The sequence below is a fragment of the Tupaia chinensis genome, unplaced genomic scaffold (assembly GCF_000334495.1).
Source record: "Tupaia chinensis unplaced genomic scaffold, TupChi_1.0 Scaffold000637_1, whole genome shotgun sequence".
Classification (NCBI taxonomy): Eukaryota; Metazoa; Chordata; class Mammalia; order Scandentia; family Tupaiidae; genus Tupaia; species Tupaia belangeri.
The window spans coordinates 397,993-423,893 of NW_006160158.1; the positions used below are offsets into that span (position 1 = coordinate 397,993).

The 25,901-nt window shown below is 38.8% G+C and overlaps 1 protein-coding gene across 1 annotated transcript in view; it reads left to right on the forward strand.

Moving 5' to 3' along the window:
• Window positions 1-21,589: 21,589 nt before the first annotated feature.
• The window catches only part of TCAF1 (TRPM8 channel associated factor 1), a 50,558-nt gene continuing 46,246 nt past the window's right edge, over window positions 21,590-25,901 (forward strand). Inside the window, exon 1 of the mRNA XM_006159582.3 lies at window positions 21,590-21,756. The gene's annotated coding sequence lies outside the window, so the exon portion shown is untranslated. The remainder of the gene's footprint in view (window positions 21,757-25,901) is intronic.

Below are 25,901 nucleotides of genomic sequence, written 5' to 3' on the forward strand. Positions count from 1 at the left end.
TCAGAAGTTTGAAATTTCTATACCTCTTTAAACTTTATTTTAATTAAGTTTGGTATTTTGAGAGGATTATATATTCACACATAGTTGTATTATATAATATATTGTTGGAAAGTTGTTGGAAAGTCATGATGCATTTTTGCATAGGAAAAAAAAAAAAAACAGAAAAAATATGCCATGACTTTTCCAAAGACCCAATAGAAGTATCCCTTGGAACCTCACCCAGTTTCCTCCAATAATGTCATCTTGCAAAGCTATACTAACATATTACAATCAGGCCAGCCAAGTGGTATGGTGGTAAGGTGACTAGATCTCACATGGCCAACTGCATGGCAGCTTCAGAAGCACACCAGGCATGTGTGTGTGCATGCCCAAAATCCCAAAAGGAGAATGGAGAAGGGATTCAGGGGTGGGTATTCTCCCTAGGAGTGCTTTCTCTCTCTCTCCACCAAGCATATGCAGTCTATAGCAAAGAATAAAATGTAATCTATCATAACCAAGATATGAACACTGATACAGTGAAGATACAGAACATTTTCATCACTATAAGAACTTCTCAAGTTGCCTTTTTAGAACTATACCGACTTCCATCCTGCCACCACCCTCTCCTTAACCTGCAGTCATCACTCTCTGTTCTCCATATCTATAATTTTGGCATTTCAAGAGTGATACATAAGTGGAATCACACATAATGTCCCTTTTTACTCAGTATAAATCTCTGGATTTTAATTTAGATTGTTTTTGTTTTTGTTTTGTTTTGTTTTGGAGAGGTTTTTTCGCTATAGGGAGCGTGCGCTGGCCAGACAGACAGAGACAGACATAGAGACAGAAAGCGAGAAATCCCCCCCCCAAGGGGGATGGTCACACTACAATCCCTTCTCCTCCATTCTCCTCTCGGGATCTTGGGCACGCACGCACACGCACCTGGCGTGAGTTTTAAGCCACCGAGTCTGGGACGTGAACCGCGGTCGACTATGTGGGAGTCCAGCGACATAGCCATTACGCTAACTGCTGGTTCCCTAATTTAGGTTGTTTTGTATATCAATACTTCATTCCTTTTTAATGCTAAGGAATATTCTATTGTAATGTATGCATCACCTTTTGTTTAATCATTCAAACGTTGAAGAACACCTGTATTGTTTCTAGAGTGGGAATATTATAAGTAAAACTGGCATATATGTTCATGTTTTTATGTGCCCATAAGTGTTTATTTCATTGGAATAAATGCCTAGAAGTGCAACTGCTATTAGTTACATGGTTAGGTTTCAAAGGATTTTGTTTGTTTGTTTAAGAAACTGCTAAGCTGTTTTCCACAGTGGCTATATCATTTTATATTCCCACTAGAAATGTATTAATGATCTATTTTTCCTCATCCTCATTTTTGTGTTGTTACCATTTAAAAGAAAAAAAAGTTAGCCATTATGGTTGTTTTAGCTGCATTTTCCTAATGGTTGATGATGTTGGAAATGTTTTCATGATCTTGTTATCTGTATATCTTCTTCAATAAGATATCCCTTAATATCTTTTGTACATGGCCTAATTAAATTGTGAGTTTTTCTTTTTTTTCAGATAATTTTTTTTTTTGCTATATGGCACATATGCTCATCAGAGAGACAGAAAGAGACAGTGAGACAGAAAGCAAGAAATCTCTCCCCAGTGAGGATGGCCACACCACAATCCCTTCTCCTCCATTCTCTTCTCAGGATTTTGGGCACGCACGCACATGTGTGAGGTGAGTTTCAATCTGCCTGATCTAGGTCTTGATTCACCATGGACCATCTGGGAGTTCAGCGACATAACCATTACACCATCTGTTGGTCCCAGATTATGTGTTTTTCTACAACTAAACTTTATTCTTTATCTATTCTAAATAGTATTTAGAATACTATGTGGTTTGCAAATATTTTCTTCTAGCTTATAGGTTGACTTTTTATCTTTTTAATACAGTCTATTTCAGAGAATAGAATTTTTAGAGCATGGTGATGTCTAATTTTTCATTTCATTTATATTGCTTTTCAATCTCAAGTTTAATAACTCTTTGCTTTATCTTACACTTGAAAGTCTTCATACATTATTTTCTAAAATTTTTACTTTTTACATTTCAATATATGCTCTAAATGCAGTTAATATTTGAAATAAGATGTAAGGTATAGTGGAGTTTTGTTATGTTTGTTGTTTTGTCTTTCCATTTGCTTTTTATGGAGTTTTTTATTTCTTTGTTTTTTGCCTGTTGTGGCCGATTGTTTCAGCATTATTTGTTAAAAAGGCTAAACTTTCATTAAACTACTTTTATAGCTTTGTCAAAATCAGTGGGATATGTTTGTGTGAGTTTATTTCTGACTCTGTTACATTCCTTTGATCTATGTTTTTATTTCTTTGCAATTACTACATAAGCTTGATTACTACCAATATAAAATAGATTTATATTACTACCAATATAAAATAGATCTATAAATAAATAGATTGGTTCCTTCCACTTTACTCTCTTTTTAATTTTTTTTTAGAAAGATTTTTGCTATGTGGCATGCATGCCCTCACCATAGAGACAGAGAAACAGAAAGTGAGAAATTACTCTCTAGAGAATATGATCATGCCACAATCCCTTCTCCTCCATTCTCCTCTTGGGATAGCATATGCACATGCACCCAGTGAGAGTTTTAAGTTGCCAGGTCCAGGGTTCAAACCACAGTCGACTATATGGGAGTCCAGTGATGTAAACATTATACCATCTGCTGTTCCCTTAATAATTATTTTCAATTCCTCAATTTCATCTGTTATTCCATATAAATTTCAAAAATAATCTTCTCAATATCTACAAAAATATGTGATGGAATTTTGATAGAAATTGTGTTAAACCTGAATGTTGACAGATAGAATTAAAATTTTTACTGTGTTGAGTCTTCAAATCTGCAAACATGGTATATGTTTCCATTTTTCAAAATTGTTTTTATTTTTTTCATAACAACCTGTAGACTATGTGAAATAAAGAGAAGACAGAAACTTGAGTTTGTCAGGGTACCATCCAAGGGAAAATAAATGGGAAGATCTACGCACTGAGCTTACTTCACAGGGTTAAGAGAAGGCATAAAGAGGAATTTCGACCACTGAAGAACCTCTGCCCGGACTTCACCCTCCTGCTCCCCAGTCTAGCCAGGAGCCAGACTAAGCAAATCAGCAGCCATCTATATTTGAGTTACAAGTGGCCCCATTCAGGAATTTTGACCACCAGAGTCCCTCTGCATACTATTAAATGTCCAAACATGCCAATCAGTATCCTAGAAGGTGAAAAAAACTAAGAAGGGCATTGATAATCTATCCCATAAAATCTTGGAAGAAAACTTTCCAAACCTAAAGAGGCACTCAAATATCCAAACCCAAAAAATACAAAGGACCCTACATAGAATCAACCCAAGAAGATCTTCCCCGAGGCATCATAATCAGATTGACCAAAACCACAGAGACAAGATACTGAAACTGACAAAAGAGAAATGCCGAGTTACTTTCAAAGGATATCTCATAAGGCTAACTTTGGATCTCTCATCAGAAACAATGCAAGCAAGGAAAGAAGGAAAATATATTCAAAGTGTTAAGTGAAAAACAATTTTAACAAAGAATAGTATTCCCGGCAAGATTATCTTTCATACAGGGAAAAAAAAATTCTCAGATAAACAAAACCTGAAAGAATTTACCAACACCATACCAGCTTTCCAAAAAGTGCTGAAGGGAGTGCTATATCAGGAAAACTAAAGTGGGACACAGAAATAAGAGTACAAGAAACAACCGAGAGCATGGCCAACCTAATGGCAGGGACAAGTCTGAATTTGAATATTAACTTCCAGTTTAAGTGGAAAGATCAGTTCACAGTAACACTGCAAATTCAATAGAAGAGAAATTAATTATGTGACTCTGAACTAGTGAAATTGAAATTTTTTACTTTAGACTAAAACATTGCTGATTTCTTCAATGCTTTGATTTCCATATTTAAGGATTTTTGTCTTCTCTTGAACCGTTGATAGGTTCATCTACCTACTATTTGAACTGAATCCTAACCCTTTTCCTGGCTTTAAGTTTTAAGCAAATTTCTCTTAACATTTTTTGAGTTTGATTTATTAAAACTAAAACTTTTTTGAAATTAATTGCAATAAAAAATACCTAGGAATAACTATTTAATGACTGCAGTAAGCTATATAGCCTCAGCGAAATGCTACTTTATATTATGTTTACTTTACTCACTGAGGTTTATGCATAAAGTCAGACATGTATTCTTAAATATGTATATACCAATTGTGCTTGATATTGAAAGTCTTTAAATTAATTAAGATCTTTAGTGAATCAATAAAATGTGAAAAAAAATGGCATAGAAAACAACTGTATATACCAGAGACAGTGTGGGGTAAGGGGGAGGGAAGAGTTGACAGAGGGTGAGAGGTAGGGAATCAAGTGTAAATAAAGCAAAATATTTAAGAAGTAAGAAATAGAAAATTATTTGTTGATGATAACATGTATGGAAATATCCTTGATTGAGCCAATACACAATGTATACTGGGTGGAAAATCTCATTTTGTATACTGTATTGATACATAGTGAATTGCTATAAATAAATAAATAAAAGAGAAGGCATGAAGTCTTAGGAATCCCACTCCTAGAAGAAATAAGAGATATGAAATATATGTATTCAGAGAAAAGTTTAATATTAGGTATTAATTTGGGGGCTGTCCCTTTATTTTGCCTTTAGCTACTCATCCAGTCTCCTACCACAGGAAGAAGACTTCAAAGAATACTTGAAATTTAAAGACATCAACCTTCTCTCAACTCTAGTTCCCTAAACCAAGCTCTCAGTTTGCATGGAGCATAATGAATCAAATGGACAATTAAGAAAGCTACTCTTCGGTTCTCCAATACTGACAATTTTTTCTAAGAAAGCCTTTCTAGAACCAGCAGTTCACATAATGGCTATGTCGCTGGACTCCCATGTAGTCGACCGTGTTTCAAGTACTGGACCCGGAGGCTTAAACTCACGCCGGGCACATGTGCGTGTGTTCTCAAGATCCCGAGAGGAGAATGGAGGAGAAGGGATTGCAGCATAGGGAGGGTAGAGGTTTTGAGGGTTGTCACCCCGGGGGGGGGGGGGGCGTGTAATTTCTTGCTTTCTGTCTCTCTGTCTCTCTCTGTCTTTCTGGTGAGCACACACGCCCTATAACAAAAACCTCTAAAAAAAAGTCTTTCTAATATGCTTGCCTGCCTTCTGCCACTTTGATAGTCTGTCTTACTTGGCATTTGAAGCTAATTGAAAGAACAGATTTGGTTTGTGTGTTTTAGCTAGTGTGCCTAAAGGAAATATTTTCTTCTTGCCCACCCACCTGAAACAGAAAGAGATGCTTCGTGGGCATGTATTTGCAAAGTCCAGTCTCATGACTAATTCTTTCCATTCTTAGAAGACAAGTCAGATTTTAAATTCTATTTATTTAGCTAATTAGTTTAATACAGCCTCCTTCCTTCTCCTTTATGGTCCTTTACCTGATAGCTACTTGGTGATGATTTTCAAAAGCATGTTGGAACCAGCACCCTCCAACTGTGCAGAATGTCTCTGATGGTACTTTGGTTAGAAGGTTGTTTCAAAACCAATGTCCAAGAAAACATTTGATATTTTGTGTGTGTTTGTTAAGAATTATTTCCTTTATTTTATTTATCATTATTGTTATTTTTAATTTGACCATAGCAAGACACACACACACACACAAGAAAGAGAGAGAGAAAAAAATGAGAAAGCAAGCCACTAGTTCCAGAACTCCAACCATGGTCAGCCACGTGGGAGTCCAATGTCTTTAATCACCACATCACCTGCCGGCCTCGGCATTTGATATTCAATCCTTAAAACAATAAAGAAGAAAAGCACAATTTAGCAAGACTAAATGATTTCTATTTTTTTAAATTGCTGGAGTGTGCATGCACGCACCAGAGAGAGACAGACAGAAAAAATGCTCTCCTGAGTAGGAAGCCCAAAGCAGGTAAAACTCTTCTTAATACTTAATGCTCTTGGTTTTCTGTCTCAGAATTTCACAATCCTGACTTATCCTTTCTTCTTGTGGTGTGTAAAAAAATAAAATAAAAAATAAAAAATATTTTTTAAAAAGACCCTGACATTTGATAGAAAGTGGACGAATATGGAAGATTTATTGCTGAGTGAAGTAAGTCAGGCTATGAAATAGAGACATGGTATGTCTCCACTTAACATATACCAACTGTCCATAATCTATGATAGAAACTGAAAGACTGGAGGACACAAAAGCACTGAAAATTGTTATGGGCACTGGGGACAAAGTGGAAGGAGAGTGAGAGGTGAAAAGTGTAGGAAAGGAAATTTGGTGAAAAAAATAAAGAGGTAAGACATTTGTTGGACACAGATATGGTTTATGACCTGTTGATGATGATGTGTACAGTATTCTCAACAGGACTGGTCTGAGAAGTATGTCATGATGGGTAAGTTCTCTTTATAACCTAGATGATGTATAGTGACAATTTATAAATAATAGTAGGAGAATAGAAAAAATGCATCTCTCCTTTTCTAGGATGTATGTGTGAACTATTTGTTTAAAATAAAAGTAGTTATCTTGTTCAGATAAAAAAAAAAGTTAATTAAAAAAAATTAAGTCCAGGAGACTGAAGGAGAAAACAAAACAAAATAAAACAAAAGCCCACAAACAACCATACTGTGTGTTATAGAGATGTACAATTAAATGTGAATTTAAAAAATCATAAAAATTTTTAAATTACTATTATGTGTCTTATATATTCTTAAGCATATGTATGTTAATATTATTTCTTGCTTGAGGTCTCTAAAGAATAATTCTGGGTTTGGAGATCATCTATATAATAACTTTAATAGCTACATTTAAAATTTTAACCAGTTTTAATTTTTAAAAAAAAGCTGTATGGGCACATTTTTATATTCTGTAAAGATGTACAGTGATTAAATGTAAAAAAAATGTTTTTAATAAAATCAATCAGTAATTTTTTTAAATCCCCTGGGGTGAAATGGTGGCACAGCAGTAATATGCTACATTCTGGGAGGCTGACCCAGATGAGAAAGTTCTGGGTTTGCTCTGGAGACCTTCCAGGGTGTACAGACACAAGTCGGACCATGATCTGGGGCGTTGAAGTTGGGGGTAGATGACAACACTAGAACCTGTTAGAGGTCCTCTCTCTCGATAAGTGAATTTAAAAGAAAAGGAAAGGAATCCTTTGTCATCATTTCCATGACATGAAAGCTGAGGTCCCGAGAAGGAAAAGGTTATCGCTGCACTACACAGGAGTTAATGACAAAACACAGGCAGGACTCACCAAGTTCCCTCCCTTCCATCCTGTGTTTTCCACTGCACAGCACGGGAGCTGAGCCACTTGCCCATGGGTTCCCTTTGCTGGGAGGGAGAGGAGGCAGCAACACCCAACCCAGCACTCACTCTCGGCACACAGACTTGGGTGCACAAACTTGACACCTCATGGCAGAGGACACAGTCCTTCCTTCCTGGCTGCTTTTCCCATTCCATCTTGTCCTTCAACTTCAATTCTTCCATTCCTTTCTTCTGAAAATCAAATTTTCATTGCATACAGAAGAAAAGGATTTCTCTACTTAGTTGTTCACACAAAGGATTACACAACCCAGAGGAAAAAACTTCGTGCATGTTAACTTCTATGTTAAAAGTGAGATGTTAGGGGCTGGCAGATGGCATAGCGGTTACATTGCTGGACTCCCACATGGCAGATCACAATTTGAGTCCCAAATTAAATTGAAAATTAAACTGCATGTCTCTTGTAATTTTATAGGTATTGCATTAAACATGTAGATTAATTTGGGTAGGATTGCCATTTTGATTATTCTGATTCTGCCAATCCAGTTACATGGAATGTCCTTCCACTTTTTAGTGTCCATTTCAATTTCCTTTATGAAGGTTTTCATAGTTTTCCTTGTAGAGGTCTTTGACTTCCTTAGATAGTTTTATTCTTAAGTATCTTATGCTTCTTCTGGCTATGGTAAATGGAATTATTTTCTTCAGTTCTGTGCCTGTCTGCTTGTTGTTTGTATAGAAAAATGCTACAGATTCTTATAAGTTAATTTTGTATCCTGCCTCTTTACTGTATGCATTTATTACTTCGAGAAGTTTTTTGTAAATAATATTGGGTCTTCTATGTATACGATCATGTCATCTGCAAACGGAGGTAAGTTCAGCTCTTCTTTCCCTTTCCCTATGGAATGCCTTTATTTCCTTCTTTTGTTTGATCACATTAGCTAAAACTTCCAGTACTATATTGAATAAGAGTGGAGAAAGTGGGCAGCCTTGTCTTGTACCAGTTTCTAATGGAAAAGTTTTCAGCTCTTCCCCATTCAGTATGTTACCTGTAGGTTTTTCATAAATGGCTTTTATTATGCTGAGAAATGGTCCTTCTATGCCAATTTTACTGAGAATCTTGATCATAAAGGCATGTCGTATTTTATCAAATGCTTTTCCTCATCGATTGAAATGATCACATGTTTTTTACCTTTCATTCTGTTAATACAGTGTATTACATTTATGGTTTTCTGTATATTGAACTACCTTGCATCCCTGGAATACAGCCTACCTGGTTGTGATGAATAACCTTTTTTATATGCTGTTGAATATGGTTAGCAAGTACCTTGGTGAGTATTTTTGCATCTACATTCATCAGGGATATAGGTCTGTAGTTTTCCCTTTTTGTCATATCCTTACGGTTTGGGGAATGAGGGTAATGGAGGCCTCACAGAATGAATTTGGAAGGGTTCCTTCCTTTTGGATCTCTAGAAACAGTGTGAATAGTATGGGGGTTACCTCTTCTTTAAAAGTTTTGTAGAATTTTGCAGTGAAGCCATTGGGGCCTGAACTTTTCTTTGTCTGATTCAATCTTGTTGCCTGTTATAGGTCTACTCAGGCTTTCTATGTCTTCCTGAGTCAATCTCGGTAGATTATACATGTCCAGAAATTTGTCCATCTCATCCAGATTTTCTTCTTTGTTGGTATATAGTCGCACATAGTATCCTCTAATGATGTTTTATGTTTCTGTTATGTCTGTTGTAATGTTGCATGATTCATTGTGAATTTGACAGATCTGGTATTTTGATTTAATGTATTAATAAAAATTTTAAAAATTAATAAAAAAATAATAATAAAAGGAAAAAAATAAAAACTAGATGTGTGTGTGTGTGCTTGCCCAAGATCCCAGGAAGAGAATGGAGGAGAAGGGATTGTGGCATGGCCATCTTCCTAGGGGTTGATTTCTCACTTTTCCTCTGTTTCTGTCTCTCTCACTCTCTCCAGTGAGTGCAAGTGCCCTAAGCCAAAATCTCTTAAAAAAAAAGTGAGATCTTGAAAACCAGTGAGTGATGTCCTTACATGTAAATTAGAAACAAGTGAGACTACATATCTGAAAGAAAAAAGAGAGAGAGAAAAAATGTTCCAAATACTCAAATAAGATAAGGCTAATATGACTAAAAAAAAACTGTGTACATATAAATAAGGTCAAGTCAGTGACCCTAGTGATGCCACTACATTTGGAAGGAGTAAGTTTTGTGGGACTGTAAGGTAGGATGTTACATTAAAATAGCATTGGAGGACTGTAACGTAGGAGTGCGTAATGGGAAGTTTTTGCTAAAGAAAACTTCTCGTCAACTGCTTGGTGACACACCTTAATCAAGTAGTGGGCATGAGCATCATTACTAGTGGGATAAATAGAGGTCATGCAACATCCAATACAAGGAAGGGCTCAGCATCACTTCTGGAGACTCCTAGAAAATTGCACACCCTCAAAGTAATCATGAGAAAACATCAGGAAAATCCAAATTGAGGATGTACAAAGTAATTGATCAGTAGTCTTCAAGAGTGCCCAGTCAGTCCACTGACTACTGCAGTGGCATACCAAACTATAGTGGTGGAAGCCACATGACTGATAATGGGTTCTGATTCTCAAGTCAACCTGAAGTGCACTAGGCACATATGTGCCAATGACCCTGACAAGCTTGAGAGCTGAAGAAAAGGGGATGGTGGTGTGACCAGACCCTTCTTTTCTCTCTTTCTTCCCCTGTACCTAATCCTTGTACACATGCTCCTTATCATGAATAAAATAATAAATGAATAAATAATTTTTGAAAAAATTAGATGGTAGTAATGTATTGATGTCAAGCTTTCTGATTACAATGTTTACATGGTGCTTACATAGGTCATAAAGAGTTGATAACTAGAATATATACAGAACTCAAGCAGCTCACCCACAAAAACTAATAATCTAAATTAAAAATGGACAAATGAGCTGATAGACAACTCTCAAACAAAGCCATGTGAATGACCAGAAGGTATATAAGAAAAATGGACACTGTCTCATATCATAAAGGAAGAAATGCAGATCAAAAGCACAATGAGATATCATTTAATCCAAGTCAGATGGCTATCAAAAAAAAAAAAAGTACTGAGAGGGCTGTGGTGAAAAGGAAACCCTCCTGCGCTATAAGTGAGACTGTAAATTAGTACAGCCACTGTGGAAAACAATATGGAGGTTCTTTAAAATTTTACAAGTAGAATTACCATATAACAGTAATTCTACTCCTTCGTATTTTCCCAAAGGACAGAAAAACACCTGGTCAGAATCGCATTTGCACATCCACATTTATTGGAGCATTATTCTACCAAGATTTACTCACGAGGGCATAGAAAGCTAAAATAGACCTGTAACAAGCAATGAGATTGAATAAATAATAAATAATCTCCCAACAAAGAAAGTCTAGGCCCCATTGGCTTCACTGCTGAATCTTATAAAATGCTTAAAGAAAAGGTAAACTCATTCTACTCAAACTGTTTCTAGAGATCCTAAAATAGGGAACACTTCCACATTCATTCTATGAAGCTTCTATTACCTTCATTCCCAAATGGATAAGGATATGACAAAAAAAACCTGAAAACTACAGCTCTATATCTCTGATTAATATAGATGGGAAAATTCTCAACAACATACTTGGGAACCATATCTGATAGTATACCAAAAAAGGTTATTCATCATGACCAAGTAGCCTTTATTCCAGGGATGCAAGGGTGGTTCAACATATACAACACCATAAATGTAATACACCATATTAACAGAAAGAAAGGTAAAAACCATATGATCATTTTAATCAATGTGGAAAAAGCATTTGACAAAATATAGCATGCCTTTATAATTAGGACAGAAGACACAGAACTGAAGAAAGTAATTCCGTTTACCATAGCCACAAGAAGAATAAGATACCTAGGAAGAGAACTAGCCAAGGAAGTCAAAGACCTCTATAAGAGAAACTATAAAAACCTTAAAAAGGAAATAGAAAAGGACACAAAAAAACTGGAAGGACATCCCATGTTCCTGGATTGGGAGAATTAATATAATCATAATGACAATACTACCCAAGTTAATCTGCATATTAAATGTAATCCCTATAAAATTACAAGACACACTTTTCACAGATCTAGAAAAGACAATCATAGAATTAGTCTGGAATCATAAAAGGCCTAGCATTGCAAAAGCCACTCATAGAATTAGTCTGGAATCATAAAAGACCTAGCATTGCAAAAGTCACCCTTCACAAGAAGAGTAGAGTGGGTGGCATCTTATTTCCTGACCTCAAAATATATTACAAAGCTGTGATAATCAAAACAGCATGGTATTGGCACAAAAATAGACATGAGGACCAGTGGAACAGAGTAGAGACCCCAGAAATAAACCCCAAAATATACAGCCAACTGATATTTAACAAAGGGTACCAGTCAGTCCAGTGGGAAAAGGAAAATCTCTTTAGCAAATGGTGCTGGAAAACCTGGGATCCACCTGCAAAAAGATGAATCTGAATCTTTATCTGTCATCACTAACAAAAAACAACTCAATGTGGATCAAAGACCTTAATCTAAAACTGCAAACTATAAAACTACTGATGGAAAACACTGGGGAAACTCTGGGAGACATTGGGGTAGGCAAAGAATTCTTAAGCAAGACCTCCAAAGCACAGGCAATAATCCCCAAAATAGACAGATGGGATTACACCAGATTAAGAAGTTTCTTCACAGCAAAGGACATCATAATTTGTGTGAATTGACAACCCTCAGAACGAGGAAGAGTTTTTGTTAACTGTGCCTTAGATAAGGGACTGATAACCAGAATACATGGGGAACTCAAGCAGCTTACCCAGAAGGAAACGATTAACCCAATTAAGAGATGGGAAAATGAGCAGAATACACAACTCTCTAAGGAAGACATATGAACAACCAAAAAGCATATTTAAAAAAATGCTCAGCATCCCTCATCATAAGGGAGATGCAGATCAAAACCACAATGAGATACCATCTAACCCCAGTCTGAATGGTAAAGATTAAAAAAAAAGGTTAAGTGCTGGTGGTGATGTGGTGAAAGGGGAGCACTCCTACATTGTAGGTGGGAATGTAAATTTGTCCAACAACTGTGGAGAACAATATGGAGGTTCCTCAAAAACCTTCAAATAGAACTACCATATGATCCAGCAATTCAACTCCAGGATATCTACCCAAAGGACAGGAGTACGTTTAGTTGGAAAAGCACACAACTATATTTTTTTTGTGGCATTATTCATGATTGCTAAGAAGTGGAACCAAACCAAAAGTCCACAAACAGATGAACAGATTAAAAAAGTGTGGCACATATACTCCGTGGAATATTATTCAACCATAACAAACAAAGCCCTGGCATTTGATTGAAAGTGGATGATTATGGAAGATATGTTGCTGAGTGAAGCGTCAGGCTATGAAAGAGAGACATTGTATGTCTTCACTTAACATATACTGACCTTCTGCATTCCATGGTAGAGACTGAAAGACTGGAGGACGTAAAAGCATTGCAAATTTTTATGGACACTAAAGACAAAGTAGAAGGAGAGTGTGAGAGGGGATAAGCATAGGAAAGGAATTGGGGGGTAAATTAGAGCGGTAAGACGTTTGTTGGACACAGATATGACTTATTACTTGTTGATGTTGATGTATATAGTATTCTCAACTGGGCTGGACTGAGGTGTATATCATGATGGGTAAAGTCTCTTTACAATTTAAATGATGTATAGCAACTGAATGTATAACTAATAATAATAATAAAACAGGTTGCTTTTCTCCCTATGGAAGGATGATAGGGCACAAAACAAGCCTTTACAGATTCAAAGGCATTGAAACTGTATCTAGCATCTTCTCTGGCCATGACTGATTTAAACTTGATACTAATTTCAGGAAAAACCCTCAAAAATACACAAGTACATGGAAACTAAATAACCTTCTCCTGAATGATTTCACAACTACTGAAGAAATTAAGACTGAAATCAAAGGATTTATGGAAGCCAATGATATGAGTACACGAGTCTCCATAATCTTTGGGACACTACAAAAGCAGTCATAATAGAAAAGTTCATAGCAATTAGTGTGCATAAGAAAAAGATGGAAAGTTGGCAAATGGGCAACCTAACATCATGCCTCAGAGAATTGGAAAAGCTACAACAAAAATATTCAAAAATACCAGAAGAAAATAAATAATAAAGATTCAAGCCAAAATAAATGGAACAGAAAATAAACTGCAAAAAAATAAATGAAAGTAAAAGCTGGGTCTTTGAAAAGATAAACAAAATTAACACACCATTAGCTAGACAAATTAAGAAGAGAGAAAGGAACCAAATAAATGAAATTTGCAATGACACAGGCAATATAACAAAAGACAATAGAAATACAAAACATTGTTAGAGGATAGTATATGCCAACAAACAAGAAAACCTGGGTGCAATGGACAAATTTCTGGATATATATAATCTACCCAGATTGAGGCAGAAGGACATAGAAAGCCTGAATAGACCCATAACAAGCAATGAGATTGAATCAGTAATGAATAAGCTCCCAACAAAGAAAAGCCCTGGTCTTGATGGCTTTACCTCTGAATTCTACAAAACTTTTAAAGAAGAGTTAACCCCTATTCTATTCAAGTTGTTTCTAAAGATCCAAAAGGATGACACTGTTCTAAATTCCTTCTATGAAGCCTCCATTACCCTTATCCTTAAAACAGACAAGGACATTACAAGGAAAGAAAATCATAGATCAGTATCTCTGATGGATATAGAAACAAAAATTCTCAGCAAGATACTAGCAAATCATATCCAACAACATATAAAAAGATTATACATCATAACCAGGTAGCCTTTATCCCAGGGATACAAGGATGATTCAACATATACAAAACCATAAACGTAATACACTATATTAACAGAAACAAAGATAAAAATCATAGTATTAAGCCAATTGATACAGAAAAAGGCATTTGATAGAATTTAACATCCCTTCATGATCAAGACTCTCAGCAAAATTGGCATAGAAGGGTCATTCCTCAACACAATAAAAGCTGTTTATGCAAAACCCAAGCTAACATCATTCTAAATGGGGAAAAGCTGAAAAACAAATTCTCTTGTTGAGAACTTTTGCACCTATATTCATCAGAGATATTGATCTATGATTTTCCTTTCTTGTCATGTCCTTGTTTATTTTTTATTTTCATTTTTATTATTATTCATATGTTAAATCACTAGACATCATTTAGATTGTGAAGAGACTTTACCCAGCATGGTTTACACCTCAGTCCAGCCCAGTTGAGACTATTATACACATCTTCATCAACAGATAATAAACTTCATCTGTGTACCAGTGTCTTACCTTTCCATTTCCCCCCAAATTTCTTTTCCTACATTCTTCCTCTACTACACTTTCTTTCCACTTTGTCACTAGTGTCCACTACAATTTTTAATACTATTATGTGATGGAGGCTTCATAGAATGAATTTGGAACAGTTCCATCCTTTTGGAAGAGGTATTTGATAAAATAAACATCCCTTCATGATCAAGACTATCAGCAAAATTGCCATAGAAAGGTCAGTCCTCAGCACAATAAAAGCTACCTATGAAAACCCCATAGCTAGCATCATCCTGAATGAGAAAAAGCTAAAAACTGGTACAAGATGAGGGTGCCTACTTTCTCCACTCCTTTTCAATATACTACTGGAAGTCCTCGTCAATGCAACCAGCAAAGAGAATAAAGTAAAAGGCATTCAAATAGAAAAAAAAAAAAGAGTTGAAATTATCCGTATTTGCAAATGACATGATTGTACACATAGAAGACACAATGGTTTCCATGAAAAAATTCCTTGAGCATTTTTTTCTTTTTCCAAACTACCATTTTTGTGTTTCCTAAATAGGATTTAGAGAAAGAGACAGAGATCAGGTTTAGGGTTTAGAGGATATATATTTGAGTGACTAAGAGCAAAAAGGTCTACAAATTTTTCTAATAGACAATATAAAAAGTGAACACTTGAGAATTCTGTAAAAGAAAATAAGCAAAGTCTTCCCAGGGATGTGTTGGTTAATATAAACACTTATTTCTGTTAGCAAGCAATGATGGGGCCAGCAGATGGCATGGTGGTTAAGGCACTGAACCCCACATGGTCAACCATGGTCTGAGTCCTGAACCTGGCAGCTTGCTTTCTCATTTTCCTTCTCTCTCTGTGTTTCTCTCTGGTGAATTAAAATAATAATAATAGTAATAAAACAAAATTAAATAAATAATTCTTTTTAAAAAGGGGAGGGGACAATGGCGGAAATTTTGGTAAAGATGCCAGAAAATGCTACATTGCAAAATTTCTATTAATATTTAATAAAATTAAACAACATTGTAAGAACACAAAAATATTTTTATAATGTAAAGCAAAATAAAAATTGGATACAGCCTTATTCTGTAAACTTCTAAAAGTGAAAGTAAAATAATAATAAATACCTGGTGTTCACTGAGCACTTGGTATGTTCTGGGTGCTCTGCAAACTATGTCTTGAGTAAGAATGAATATTCAAAATTGTGCTCTCTGGTTTCAAATTCTGTCTTTGCAAAAAAATAAGATTCTGATTCATCTTGGAATGTAGTTTTAACCCTATTCCCCCACTCATTCTGCCAATGGCCCCTCCATATCCTAAGAAACTGTGCTAAGAAAACACTAAGAATTCTCGCTAATGTCATTCAGTCTTCCCTTGGTGGAATGAAGCGATGAGGAGCCCTGAAAAAAGTGAAAATATAATCCTTCAACTTCTGACTTCCATCAGCGTCTTCACCTAAACCAAAATAAATAAATAAAATAACGGTTCTCACACTTTCTCTGGTTCAACAATTTTTTGAGGTCCAGGGAGTGACACATCTGTAAATCAAGATGCTCTGTGAGACTTATCACATGGGAAGGTTCCATGTTTCCACCAGTAGACGTCACTGAGTACATGCTTAAACATGATTTAGGGCAGCTGAGGATGCGGGTAGATAATAGCACCAAGATCCTGCTGTGAGTTCTCTCTCCCTCTCTGTTTCTCTTAGTCATGGAAAAAAATAAATAAATAAACTAAAAAAGAATAATAAGAAGAGCACCATTCCTTGAGAATAGAATATACCCACCTGGTTCAGAACATGAGAAATATTTCTTTTTTTTTCTTTATTATTATTATTATTTATACATTCAATCACTATACATCATTTAGATTTTTAAAAATTATTTATTAAATTTTATTTATTGCTTTATTTATTTATTTTTTAAATTTGACAGAGAGAGACACAGAAACAGAGAGAAAGAGGGGAAGTGAGAAAGCCAGGCACCAGGTCCAAGACTTGAACCGTGGTCAGCCAAGTGGGAGTGTCCAGCGCCTTAACCACCATGCCACCTGCTGGTCCCCATCATTTAGATTTTTAAGAGACTTTACCCAGCATAATATACACCTCAGTTCAACCTTGTTGGGAAAACTATACACATCCTCATCAACAGATAATAAACCATATCTGTGTCCCACAAATGTCTTACCTCTCTTTTTATTCTCAAAGTTTCCTTTCCTATGCTCTTCTTCTCCCTTTACTTTGTCACGGACACTAGAGAAATATTTCAATACTCATGTAAAGAAACATTGACCTGAGCAACTCTATGGCTTCCTTACTGAGTCAAGTTCAATTAAATACCTTTAAAATTGAAAATAGTGTGTATGTCATATGATTTTCTTTTTCCTTTCTTTCCACTCATGTATGCACTGTATTGTTTTCATAAAAATAAAGAAATTATTATCCCAAAAAGAAGTAATAACACTTAATCTTTCAAAAAAAAAAAAAGCTCTGCAATTTAATGTGTCTTGCTTTGTTTTCTTGCAACTCCTATTGTTTCTATTTTGATTGTATTTTTTATTTGGTGAAATTCCTTTTCAAGACTCTGAGCAAACTTGATTTCTAAACACATAATGCTCCAGACATAAGATTTAAAACTTTTCTTCTTCACATTTGTGTTTGTAATTCTTCATTTAAAAATCTTTTTCAGTCCTTGTAGTAGTCCATATGGGAAGGGCTTATGAAGAAATGAGAAAGAAATGAGCAGAATTGGAAACAACAATAAAAACCTCTGGGGACCAGCAGATGGCGTAATGGTTATCTCACTGGACTCCAATGTAGACAACCATGATTTGAGTCTTAGACCTGGCAGCTTTATTCCTGCCAGGAATCAAAAACTTCATATATATTAAATAATTTTTTAAATTAAATTCAATTTAATTCTGACACTGAGATTCTATCTCACTGAGTTAGCAGAAAATCTCATGATAGATGCCAGGGTTGAGCTATTCTCTCTGAGATCTGGCCAGCTCCTTTGGGTACCATGATGAAACACTCATAGGTCAGCCCCATCATCACTCTCCTGGGATCTAAAACTTCATGCCTTGTCTGTGTATTCTCATCTTTCTTATTTGTTCGTTTTCCAAGGTCTTGCCTCTCTCTCTCTCTCTGTTTCTCTCTCTCTCCTCACTGTCTCAGCACTTTTAAAAGTCTAGTAAATGGCTCAGGGTTTTGTTTAAGACTGCTTCTATACAATTGTTATATAATTTGGGGGCCCAGTGCAAAATGAAATTGTGAGGCCTTTGGTTCAAAACTTAGTAAGAATTTCAAGATGGCAACAGCAGAGTATTAAACCAAACATGGCCCTCCTGAGTGTGGAGTCATTTTGAACATGAGACTTTCCCAAGTGTGGGGCCTTGGGCTACTGCTGTGGCCTCACACTCATGAAATGGACTGATGATTCTTTTTCTGTGTTGGCAAACTGCCTTTCTGACTACCTAAGAGGTGGGGGAAAGCATAGGAAATGGAAAGCATTGCAAAATTTAGAAATACATACAGAAAAATGTCTTGTCATATTTTGTTTGGCTTTGTTTTGGTTTGGTTTTGATTTTTAAGAGAGATTATTTGCTGTAGGGCACATGCACTCATCAGAGAGACAGAGAAACAGAAAGCGAGAAATCACCCCCCAGGGGGTATGGCCATGCTTCAATCTTTTATCCTCCATTTTCCTCTTGAGATCTTGGGCACGCACACACACATGCCGTGAGTTTAAGCTACCGGGTCCGGGCCTTGAACCGTGGTCTATTACATGGGAGTCCAGTGACATAGCCATTACACCAACTGCTGGTCCCACCATATTTTCAAGAGTGAGTCCAGGCTTAGAGTTTCTATAGACAATAATACAAACGTAATAAAGCTGAGAGAGATATGCAGGTCAAGCAGGCTACGTCCCCAAGGGCAGATTCTAGACTTCAACGCCAACCTTCTCTATCTAGTCTTTCCATAATGGGTTCTAATCAAGTGAGAAGGAAGAGAAGCAGATGGGCCCTCTAATATCTTTCTACATACATCATGGTAGTGTTCTGAGATGTGCATTTCAAGTCTCCAAACCCAGACCCCCTTGACACCCCAGTCAGGGTAGGGCAGGATCTCCATTATCTCCTTTACTTGAAATGTCAGCTATGTGTCCTTTCCTCACTTCCCCACAAGTCTAACCTCCTGCACAACTAGCCTGCCAGACCTGGTCCACATTGGAGGGCAGGTAGAGGAGTTTGGTTTTAAGAGGTTTCTACACATACACAAGCCTACTACCCACATAGATGGGTAGTTTCTGCCTATCGTGGTGGAAAAAACAAACCCAGTATGTGTGTTTGAGCAGTTGAACAGAGTGTCCAAGGAGACCTGCTGTGGAGGTAGTTGGGTGTTTAGGGATTATTGTGTTTCTTTTTCCTTTTCTTTTCTTTTTCCTTTTACATTTAATCACTATACATCTTTACAGTGTACAAGACGGCTTTTCCCAGACCAGATTCCTTTGCAGTTGAGTGCTCTCTCATTTCTCATTCTCTCTGCCAAGACAGCTGCATTTCTCTCTTGCCATATCCCTCCTCCTCTCAGAAGCTGACAGTCAACAGGACACATGCCTGCCCACCCCCACTCTCCTCCCAGACATACACACAAAGACCACCTTTTTCAGTCGATCTTAATCTCACTGTACAAGTGGTCCCAGAGTTTCCCAGCTGAAATATCTCTTCCAGTCTCCTCCTTTATCAAAAAAAGAGCATGGAAGCACAGGCAGCAGAAGCACTTCATATCTGTCTAGAGATAGAGACTGACCTTGAACTTTAGATGCCAATGCTCTTTCAGTACAAAATCCCTGAGGCTGAGATCACTGGCCAGACCCCCAGGCTCCTCATGTTTCTGTGTGCGCGTCTGTGTGTGTGCGTGTGCGTGTGTGTGTGTGTGTGTGTTTCAGGGCTGGGAAGAGACAGGGCCAGTGCTGCAGACAACCTCCTCCACCCAACAAACACATAGAGCTCACATGGACCTCTGCCACTGAGGTCCCAGCTGGCCCTGGGCAGGCTTTTCCCATGCTCCTGTCTTACCCCTGCTGGCCTCTCCAGCACCTCCCCTCACCCCTCTACTCCTCCTCTGACTTCACCAACATGCTCTTTGCAACTGACCCTGAGCCTAGAAGGAAAGAGGGGATCCCACGCCAGAATGCAAGCTTAGTACTGACAGGCCCTAGGGGTATAAGATGACCTTTCCTTCACATGATCATGGGTGTTACACAACACGGAACAGCAGCAGAGTTTGAAGTGGCTAGTAAGTGGCAGGCAGTAAGAGGATGAGGTGAGTGTTCTGGTTGTAAGGTCTTCTACCCACTACACTTCCTACCTGTAAGGAACTACGTTATCTAGGGGATAAGGATGAACAATATAGGGAGAGAGGGAAGATGAGCAGAAAAACCTAAGGGAAATTAGCATTAAAAGAGAAGCAGGATTTGGGATTAAGGAGGGCTATTAGATCCAAGGCAAAAAAGAAAACAGGTCAGACTCTCTCAGAAGGGGGACATGAAGGCCTTGCTTGTAAGCACCATGCCACTGAGGAAGAGAAGAACCAGCAGTGAAGGTGAAGAGACCCATGATGCAACTCACTTTGCAACTGACTCTGAGCCTAGGAGGAAAGGAGTTATTATTTGTTGTGGAGTGAGGTCACTGGCAGCTGTGTGATTCAAAGACTCACAGAAGAGGCCTGGGAGACCTATTTCTCTCTGTGGTCATGGTGAACATTCACATAGTGTTGGCCACATGCCAGGTATGCTTGAAGTGCTGTATCTGCATTACTCACCTAATCCTCATCATAATCCCATAGAAATGATCACCATCCCCAATGTGACTGATGAGGACACTGAGCTAGAAGGAAACAAGCCCTCTGTGACAGGCAGAAAACGGCCCCTGAAGATGGCCAAGACCTCATTCCTAGAATCTGTTCCTGTGCAATGTTATGTGGCAAAGGAGCATTAAGGTTGCAGATAGCATTAAGGCAGCTAATCGGCCCGACCTTGAGAAGGGAGATTATCCAGGATTATCTAGAGAGGTCCAAAGTGATCGCGAGGGTCCTTCTACACCAAAGAGGGGAGGTAGGAGACTGCTACAGGAGGGTCAGAAGTTGGGGCAATAGAAGATGGAGAAAAGGGCCCCAAGTCAGGGATGGCGGGAGGGGCAGGGACAACCCTGGAAACTGGAAAAGGGATTCTTCCCTTAATTCTCCAGGAAGAAGAGCAGCCTTGACTCCACCTTGATAAGGACCCACCGAGACTTGTGGTTGACCCACAGAATCACAAGTCAACTAACAGCATGGTTTTAAACAATAAGTGTGTGGTGGTTGGAAGCCAAGTGGGAAGCCAGTCCTCACCCCAGTTAATAGGTGGAGGATGTAGCGGCTTCCAAAGTTAATAGGTGGAGGATGTAGCGGCTTCCAAATCCACCCTCCCTCCCAGCCTCACCAGTAACTGTCACCTATCCACTGGTTAGTGTAAGTGTCTTCTTATAAGAATTCATCTTACTCTAGATTTAACACAACTAGATTTTTAATTAAAAATAGTCCCAGGACCCATTGACATAGCTTTTTCTTTAAAATGATTGTGTATTATTTCATGCGACAAGCTGCAATTAATTATCAATCCTGCCCTTGTTCATACATCAGCGCGTGAATTTTTTTTTTTTTAACGGATTGCTCCACTGCCTTCCAGGGCAGACGCCTGGGTCTCCATCCCGGATTGGGGCTCAGCATCTTGAGACTGACACAAAGCCAGGCCTCTGCAGCCCAGGTCTCCTTCCTAGCTCCGCCCCAGCCCCGTGGCGACCAATCAGCTCCCAGAGACGGCACTCTCTTCGCCCCCTTCTGTGCCGGTGACTTTCCACGTCCCCAGCCCAGCGTCCACCTCCCTGGCCCTTCTCTACTGAGAAGCTCCATCCCCTTGGGAACCACCGCTGTCCCCTCGTAGCCAGACCTTTCTGCCCCGAACCCGCGCTGCTGGAAAAGCGGGGCAAACGGTGAGTGGTGTTCAACGATGGGTTCTGGGCCAGGAGAGGCCTGCAGCCACAAAGACCACAGCCCGAAGCGCCAGGTGCCCGGGGCAAGGAGAGGGAAGAGCTGGTGATGCCCCGAGGCTTTGCAAGGAGGCTGGGAGGGTGAGGATCCGGCTGGGGGCTCTGTGCGTGCCCGACGACAGCCGAGTCCGCAGAGGACTCCAGCCTTGTTCTCCGTTCCTTTTCTGATTTTGCCGGCAACTGGGTCTCTGTTTGGTTCTTGCCGCATTGTTATTCCCTCTCTGCTTTACAGAAGGCGATGGCCCCCTATTTTCACGTGATTTGTTTTGTGCTCCGAAGGGAGCCCTTGAGATTTGAGCTGAAAGGAACAGTGGAGGCGATGTTATCTCACCTGCTGGAGGGTCGGTATTGAATCTCTTCGTGTAGCTTGTCTCTGCTTAACCCGCGGTCAAACTCCTCCTCTACTTAGTGCCCTTCGCGCCCGCAGGCTCGGAGGGTGTTCTTGGTGGGCAGCAGGGTGGGTGCGGGGCGGGGTAGTGAGCGTGGGTGCGGGGACTCGAGAACCTTAGTTTGGAATGCATTTGGCCTGAAGCAGCCAAATACAGTTCCGGGATAAACAGCCCTTAGCTGGCAGCGGAGCTGGCCCAACCTGCAGCAAGAAGGCCTTAAGTAAGTACAGGAGGAAACCTGCCTGGCGGCGGAAGCTTGGAAGAACAGCTGTAACGAGACGTAAGGGACGGAATACATGTCTGGCTGACCGCCAACCATCCGTCCATCCATCCAACTCCAAACTCCATAATCATCAGTTGATTGCATCTCAGTACTCGGAATTCTTTTTTTCTTTTGCTTTGTTTCAAAAAATGAATTAAAAAAATATGCGGGACATCTAAGAGCAGTCTCAGAAGGAAAGAGATGAATGCCTGACCATCTCTAGCGCAGGCAGTGGGGCATGTGGGTGCCCCAGGAGCCCATGGGTGTCCCTGCTTACCCCATTCTCCTCCCTTCCCTGAGACTGACATCTCTCCTGTATTTGTTTTAATCATTCCATTCCCTTGCTTTCTGTTTTCGAAAACATCTGAGTTGGCGTTCCCTAATGTTTGCTTCCGTAATAACATGACCCTGTACATACTCCCAGGGTTTTGAGATTCACCTTTGTGGTGCCTCCTGTTTGTGGTGTGAATGTTTTATCACTTACTCCTTCTTCTGCTGATGGACATTTAGCTGTTCGTGGTTTGGGAGCTGGATCAGTTATCTATAGCTGTGTAATAAATCACAGCACATCCTCTTCTCTGCAGTTTCACTTGCACTTCCCCTCAGTCAACTGGGGTCTGAAAATATTAAATGTGTCAACCGGGATCCAAAAATATTTCATGGAATATCCCCAGAAATAACAGTTTGGAATTTTTTTTCTTTTTAGAGAGAGAGAGGTTTTTGCTATAGGGCATGTGCACTCACTAGAGAGACAGAAAGTGAGAAATGACCTCCCCTCCAGCTGAGTGGCCACTCCACAGTCTCTTCTTCTTCGTTCTCCCGTTGGAATCTTGGGTATGCATGTACACGTGCCCGGTGTTATTTTTAAGCTGCTGGGTCTGGGACTTGAACTGCGGTTGACTATGTGGGAGTCCAGTGACATAATCATTATGCCATTTGCTGTCCCGCAGTTCAGAAGTCTTAAATTGCTCCATTCCAATCCTGCCAGTCCCACCTGGGATGTGAATTGTCCCAGCATGTCTGCCTGTTTATGCCACCCCCTCATTAGTCACTTAGAAGCTGTGTTGGTTTCCAGGTTTTTAAAAAATGTAGTATCTATCGGTTTGAGTACTCTACACAATTTCAGACATCCATTGGAGGTCTTGGAACAGATCCCCCACAGATGAGGGGAAAACTACTGTACTCCAACACCTAACAGTTTAAAATCAAATAAATCCCAAACAAACAAAAAATGAAGACCCAAGACAAACCCTATCTTCCTATTATCTCTCTATTTTCCCGAGGAAGTGCTTACCTGGGGGTTTCTGACTCAGGGTCTCTCACTGGCTGTAATCAAGGAACCAAAATATTGAGTGAAACCACACAGTTATCTGTAGGCTGGGAGTGGGGTCAGGGGGCCTCCTTGAAGCTTACTCATGTGACTGCGGGCTGACCTTCTAGCCTCACTGACTTTAGCTGGACACGTCAGTTCTCAGTGTAGAGGTTAGTCACTACATGGCTTCCTGAAAGAAAGAGGAGAGAAGCAGGGTTCTTTCTGTAATCTCGTCTCAAACATGACATCCCACCATTTTTGCCTGGTGGTCCAGCCCATCGTCAAGGAGTTAGTTTACACCGAGGTAGGAATACCTGAGGGTAGGAATTAATAGGGGCCACTTTAAAGACTGCCTACCACAGGGCATACTAACAAGTGATGCTGCCTTCTTACATCGTGTACAAGGGGCCAGAGTGACCGTAGAGTGTCCACCCAGGAATACAATCGCTGGGTTTTATGATGTATGCATACTCAACTTGATTAGATCATTTCCAAGCTCTTGCCAAAAACTGGAAAGATTAATCGATATGATATTAACTGTGTGTGTTGGCCATTTTGAGCTGCCATACAGAATCCTGAGCCTGAGTGATTTATCATGAACAGAATTAGCCTGCTTATCATTCTAGAGGTGGGGAAGTCCAAGACCAAGGGGCCAGCATCTGGTGAGGGCCTTATTGCCATGTCGCGCCATGGTGGGAGGGCAAAGAGAGGGAAATGAAAAGAGTATAGAAGGAGACGGCACTCCCACCTCCATATGGAGCCCTGTGCACCCCACTCCGGGGATAATGGCATTGATTGACTCCTAATCACCTCTCACTGGGATCCACTTCCCAACACCCTTGCATTGGGGGTTAAGTTTCCAACATACCTAAACCATAGCACTCTATGTATTAATTTGGGAAGAAGTAATCTCTAAAATATTGTGTCTTTTCATTCATGAACTTGGTGTATGACACTATTTATTTAGGATATTTTTAATGCTTTTTCATTTTTCATTGTTTTTATCTTATTAAATTTTGGTTAAATTTACTTCTAAATATCTTATATATATTGGGTTCTTGGGAAAATCATGACACATTTTTGCATAGACTTAATATGTGTGTGTGTGTGTGCACATCATTTTTTTAAGTTTTTTTTGTTTGTTTTATTGTTTGTTTACTTGGTTTTGGTTTTGCCACAGGGTTCATGCACTCACCGGAGAGAGACAGAGAGAGAAAGTGAGAAATCATCCCCCCCCCCAGGGAGGATGGCCACACTACAATCCCTTCTCCTCCATTATCCTCTTGAAATTTTGGGCACACACGCCATGTATGTTTTTCAAGCAGCTGGGTCTAGAATTCGAACCAGGGATTCATCTCGTATGATTCAGTGCCTTAGCTATCAAACCACCATGCCACCTGCTGGCCCTCTAACTACTTTATACTTTTACTACTACTGTAAATGTTTTCTTTCAGAAAAGTTATATCTTACATCTTTTTTTTTTTTGGTTTTGGTTTTGGTTTTGGTTTTTCACTCAACAAATGTTTATTGAGTAACCATCATACACTAGGTACCTCTGGGCACTGGGAGTGTGACTGCCAGGATTGATCTTTTTCTTTCTTTTTTTTTAATCTTTGCCATTCTGACTGGGGTTAGTTGGTATATCATTGTAGTTTTTTTTTTTATTTCAATTTATTTATTTGCATTCATTCACTGTACATCATTACAGCATACAAAATGAGATTTTCCATCCAGAGTACACTGTATATTGTCTCAATCAAGCACATCAACAAACATGTTATTGTCAGCAAATAATTTTCCATTTCTTGTTTTCTGTATGTTTTGCTTTTTTCCCCCATCCTTGATTACCTGTTCTTACCCTCCGCCATCTCTCACTCTCCTCCCACACTGTCTCTGGTATTTATGTTTGCTTTCTATACTGTTTTCCCTCCGCATGAATTACTAAAGACCTTAATTAATCTAAATATTTTCATAGCAAACACAGGTGATATATACATTTCCATGAACACAAGTCTAACTTTACGCATCCTATAAAGTAGCACCTAGCTTGGGCTATATATCTTACTGCAGTAATTGAATAGATTTTTTTTTCCTGAAACTTTTTTTTTTGTAACTCAATTTACAT